This window comes from Elephantulus edwardii, unplaced genomic scaffold (assembly GCF_000299155.1).
Source record: "Elephantulus edwardii isolate Elephantulus edwardi_28Jun2011 unplaced genomic scaffold, EleEdw1.0 scaffold00123, whole genome shotgun sequence".
Lineage (NCBI taxonomy): Eukaryota > Metazoa > Chordata > Mammalia > Macroscelidea > Macroscelididae > Elephantulus > Elephantulus edwardii.
Genome location: NW_006399873.1, coordinates 2,548,737 through 2,554,728, shown reverse-complemented (window position 1 = coordinate 2,554,728; position 5,992 = coordinate 2,548,737). Strand labels below are relative to the sequence as shown.

General features: G+C 37.8%; 1 pseudogene; it reads right to left on the bottom strand.

Annotated features, from left to right (window-relative positions):
* Positions 1–2,403: 2,403 nt before the first annotated feature.
* LOC102869350 overlaps positions 2,404–5,992 on the bottom strand; it is an 8,511-nt pseudogene continuing 4,922 nt past the window's right edge.

Genomic DNA, 5,992 nt, shown 5'->3' with positions numbered 1-5,992 from the left:
GATCAGCTTAAAAAAGGAAGACCTGCAAGGCAATTGAATGACACTGTGAATACAACAATAAGTTCAAACAGCTCCAATTATGAAGATGGCACAGGAGTAAGCATCATTTTGTCCTTTTTTGGGATTGTATGCATGACACCTAACAGTAAAAAACAAAACAACAAACAAACAAACAAAAAAAAACTTAAAAGAAATAGAACAGATTTGTATGATGATGACTGTGTATTTAAGGAAAACATTTGAGAAGGAAGCGACAGAATTTCAGATATCTTTTTAGGTTTCTCTTAGCTTTTAAAAATCTTAAATCTCTTTCTAGCATGCAGGAAGTGTTTCTTGAGCAATTTCAATTTCTTCAGTTTCTTTTAAAAGGAAAAGTTTGCCGAGATTTTTGCCTGCAGGCTTTAAAACACTGTCTTCTGAAATACAAAATACCAGTTATGTTTCCCCGTTTTACCCGTCCTATTCACGAAGCTCTCTCATTGAATGACATTCTCAAATAACTTTAAGCGGGATGAGATATTGTTAAATACACACAGAAATTGATGTTTTAAACAGGTTTCAACAACACAGTCTGATTACTAGCAAAGTAAATACTACTATAATCATGAGCTGTGTCTATAAAAGGAAATAGATTCCAAAACAAACACTGTCATAAAAAAAAATAAAGTCACAGATTAGAGTACAAAGAAAGATCCAGTTTAGTTTAATATTCCAATGTACGGATTTACTGACATCATCTGAACAGATGAAGATATTACAGGTCAATTTTCTGAATAATAGTTGCTGAAATCTTGATACACCATATGAGAGCTTAAATGTATGATGAATTGTTGAGAGAGGATAGTGCCGTGATAATTTTCAAAGCATTTTACCCATCACTATGAGTTGAAATTGGTCACCAATAGAGGTGAAAATTGAAGTTCTGTAGGTATACTAAAATAAGAGGAAAGAAAGACTGAGTAAATAATGTGTTATATTCTGGAATATGGACTATTATTAGAAAAGGCAGAAGATTGGAAATAGATGAACATGTGTATAGGTGCAGGTTTTTATTCTTTTTTTTAAAATATGATAGGAGGAGAATGTCAGACTTGCTGTTGCTTTTTGTGCAACACTTTATAAGGGAAACACCTCAAAGGTAGGAAAAATAAATGTTACAAAAATGAAATAACAGAAAAAAATAACTCTCAAGGGTAGTATAAATATAATTGTCTTTCACTGTCTTTTTATGGGAGGAAAAGAATCCAGGTTTTGTGGGGTTTGTGCTTATTTATCTGTTACTTTTCTCTGCGATTTAAGGCTGTTCTTTTCATTTGTGTACTATTATTTTTTTTAAGGACAACTTTTTATGGCTACCAGAGGTTTTCGTCATCTATCAGTACATGGTTGTGCTTGCAATACCTTCTTTAGACTACACAAAGAGCTCAGGATCCAGAGATCATTAAGAGAATATAGGTAGACTGGAGAGTTGGGGAAATAAATTCTATCTAGAAAGTCCAAATAACATAAAGCTTGGGTACATGTTACAGACTCAGATCATAAACTGCTCAACATCTAAACAGTCATTATTATTGATTATTAAATGAGTGAAGATCTTCCTAGTTAGAATATCTTATTTTAGTTGTTTACATACATATTTCTTTGATGATAACTTAAATATATTAACTTTATCACAAATTATTTTATACAAATATTAACAATGCTTTCAAAAAATCTAAGAGTGTCCAAATAATATGTCACTTATAAGTTTCACTCTAATATAAAAATAAAAGCACTAATTTTATCTGACTCCAGAAACTAAAATAAGACAAACGAACAAACAAAATTAATGAGTATTTTCTATTACCATCTTTGATTCACACAAGGCAATTTTGAAATAATTTTTTAGGCTGATTTGAATCATGGGTTAAACATGACAGTCATATAATTATCTCACTAAACTACTAAAAATAATTTTGGGAGTTTTCTATTTAGTAGTAGAAGCTAGGACATGGATCAACATGCCTAAAATTCATTAGAAGAAAAACAAGCAAATCAGGAAAATTAAATTAGGATGCTGAGGATAGAGGTTATGAGTTCTAGAACTTTAGAAAATATTAAATATGAATTTCAATATGAGACAAGCTATCTTACCTTTTAGCAGAGGAAACGCTGGAGTTAAGAAATATTACAAAGAAACATTTTTTTATACTCTTTTGGGTCTTTTAAGTATTTAAATAATGTTGGACAAATTGTTGCACAGAAAACAAGGATATTTCTTGGGTCCTCTGCCCCACTCCTGGCTCACTTCAATTCAGCCTGATAAAGTATATATCCCTTATACATACTTCCCACATTTTCCATGTTCTCATTCTCAGAGTAGTCTCGTTTAGTTTTGAATGTAAAAGTTAGCAATTGTTGAGACTACATCACAGAAACAGGCTGCAAAGGTGCACAAAGGGAAGCATGCCCCTCCTGCCTTGATAAATTGGTGCTACACACAAAACCCACAATTTCTGAAGTTAATGCTTCATGTTGTTGTTGTTACGTTCCCTTGAGGTGCCTGTGACTCATAATGACTCTATGAACAACAGCCTTAAATCCTGCTCTATCCCTTACCAATCTTATTGTCTCTGACATGCCTATCCCCCATTATCCCAGTGACAGAATCAATCCATCTCATCAAGAATCTTCCTCTCCTGCACTGTCTCTCCACCCTTACTCTCCTGCACTGTCCCTTCACCCTCCCAAGAATAATGTCCCTCTTCATGGACTGATCCTACCTTGCAACATGTCTAAAGTATATCAGACAGAGCTTCAGAATCCTTGTCTCCAAGGAGCAGCCTGGCTTCACCCTCTCTAGTACAAACTTGTTTGTTCTCCTAGCAGTCCACAGTATATTCAATATTCCTCTCCAGGACCAAAAGCTCAAAAACATCAATTCCCCTATCAATCTTAGTCATTGTTCAATTCTTTGATGCATATCGAGTAATTGCAAAGACCATGGCCTGTATCAGGCCCATCTTAGTCTTCAGACTGACATCTTTGTTCTTTAGTACTTTGGTCCCTAACAGCAGACTTTCCCATCGCAATACATCTTTTAATTTCCTGGCTGCTGGTACCAAGAGTGTTGACTGTAGAGCCAAACAAACTGAAGCTGTCAACAATCTCAATCTCTTCATCATCAATCATGATGCTGCCAGTAGGCTCAGTGTTGAGAATCTTTGTTTTCTTGATGTTGGGCTTTAATCTATATTGAAGTCTGCAGTTCTTGACCCTCTGCATCAAGTGCTTCAGGTCCTTCTCAGTTTCAGCAAGCAAGGTGGTGTCATCTGCAGATTTTAGATGGGTCTACCTCCAATCCTGATGCCACACTTCTCCTCATAGAGCCCAGACTCTCAGATAATCTGTTATGCATATAGATTAAAAAGATATGGTGATAGGACACATCATTTACGTACACCCTTCCCAATTTTGAACCTTGCAATGTTTCCTTGCTCTCTTCTGACGAATGCCTCCTGGTCCAAGTATAGGTTTTGCATAAGTACAATCAAGTATTCTGGGATTCCCATTCTTCTCAGAGTCAGCCACAGTTTGTTATGATCCACACAGTCAAATAAATGCCTTTGCATAGTCAATGAAACACAGACATTACTCTGGTACTCTCTACTTTAAGCCAGGATTCATCTAACATTAGCTATAATATCCCTAGTGCATGGCTTCTTCTAAACCCATACTGCACTTTAGGAAGTTCTCTGTTGATGTGTAGTTCCAGTGGTTTTTTGATAATCTTCAGCAGTATCTACCTTGCATGTGATCTTAATAATACTGGTCATTAATTTTCACACTTTGTCATATCATCTTTCTTTGCAATGGGAACAAATGTAGATCTCTTCCAGTCAGTTGGTCAGGTGGCTGTCCTCCAGATTCCTTGACACAAGTTGGTAAACACATCCAGGGCAGCATCTGTTTGCTGAAATATGTCAATTGGTATGCCATCAATTTCTGGGGCTTTTTTTTGCCAATTTTTTTCAGAGCAGCTTGAACTTCCTCTTTCATCACCACAGGCTCTTGCTCATACGTTGTGTCATAAAATTCTTCTGTGTCAACCAATTCCTTTTGGTACAATGACTCTGTATACTCTTTCCATCGTTGTCAATGTTTCTTGGATCATTTAATATTCTTCCCAAAGCATCCTTAAGTATTGCAACTCAAGGTTTTAATTTGTTTTTCAGTTTCTTCAGCTAAAGAAATGATGAGTGAGTTTGTACCTTTTGCTTTTCTGACTCCAGCTCCTTGCACATTTCATTGTTTTGTCTTACTGCGCTGCCCTCTGGAATCTTTTGTTCAATGCCTTAATATATGGATTTATTTCCTTTTCTTTGGCTTCTCGATGCTACAGTGCAATATTTCATTTCCAGGTGTGTTTTGAGCCACCCCTTTTCCTGCTTCATCAGCATTTACATTTACTCCCACCTAGTCCATTCAACAATAATCTCCCCTATCCGGCCCTTGATGTGATGGCTGATACATCAATATTTCTGTAATTCCTAACACCTCAAGCTGCTGCCAGTTTCTTCCTCTAAGAGCAGTATGTTTTGACTTCAGGAGTTTTGAACTTCTGCTTCAGGATTGACTTCTTGTGCTTTAAGGCATCTTCTCAATTTATGCTGTAAGAATTTCCCAGGAAACATTGATGAATCCTATAGATTTGGTATATAATTTTGCCTTCCCCAAGATTTGAATTTGGGCTTGACCCACAGGCTTCTGGGAGTTGTAGTTATTCTTGCATGGTATGGGGTTTGCTGAGAGACTTTCTGCCATGTGCACTGTACCCCCTGGCTCCAGCCATTTAATTCCATCATAGAAGTCATCCACTTCCATCTCCTCTACTTTGCATTTAGCAGAGATATGCTTGTACCCACTGGCAGCTGGGAGATGGCAGAAGGCTGCTGTACCTATGACTGCCGCTTCTAGTTTGCTGTTGTTCTTGGAGAAATCTGGGCCTGGGACAAAGGAAGAATATAATCTGAACACTCCTTTGTCACAGGTCACCAGGGTATGCTTGAGGGGATGGTAAACAAAAATGGAATTTGGAGGCAGAGAAGAATACAGAGCAAAAAGGTGATGTACCACAGACAGTGGATCAACTGGGAGCTATCCATTCACTTGTAAGAGGAAGCCAATCAGGAATAAGTTTCTCCATTTCCAAACTGAGCATGGCCAGAGTAAGCATGGAGCCTTTGAGTTGCAGGCCATACAGTGGAGGTGCTGCTTGTCAAGGACTGCAAAATGTTGAGATGGTTCAGTGTGGGCAAGTTGAAGAGTAACTGATGCCTACTTGACACTGCAATGGCATGGAAAATGTGAAGAAAATCCAATGGTGTGACTGTGTGAAGATCCCAGTTCAATTTATCCAGAACAATTATTTCCATTCTTAGCATTTCAGATGAAGAACAGTCACAGAAACTGTCTCTCGCTAGCACCTCCAATACTGAAATTCTCTCATCTCCCACAATGGTCTTGGCAGCTAAGAAGAAACGACTCATTGCAATACAGTTCAAATATTCCGAGTGGGCTTTTACAGTTGCTAAAAATCTGTTCAAATACTGCTACCCAAAGCAAATGTTTCTGGGTAAAGGTTGAATTGGTGTTTTAATTTGGCCAACCATTAAATCATTTCATCTCTCTGGGATGGAGAAACATTCTGATTTGTAGCCATTTTGGGCACATTCACCTTGCACATCTGGGTTTCCCTAGAAATTGTCTTTTCTAACAGAAAAAGACTATCTCTGATTCTCCAAAGTTCGTGGATATTTAATAATATCATTTGGATCAGCCTGCCTGTCACCCAGTTTGATGTAGCTACCTGCTCCTCCTCCTCCTCCTCCACCCCTCCTCACTCCTCCCCTTCCATCATCCTCTCCCTCCCCACCCCTCCCCTCCTCCTACTGCATTCCTCCTCTTCCTCACCATTCTCCCCTCTTCTTCTCCTCTTCCCCTCCCCATCCCC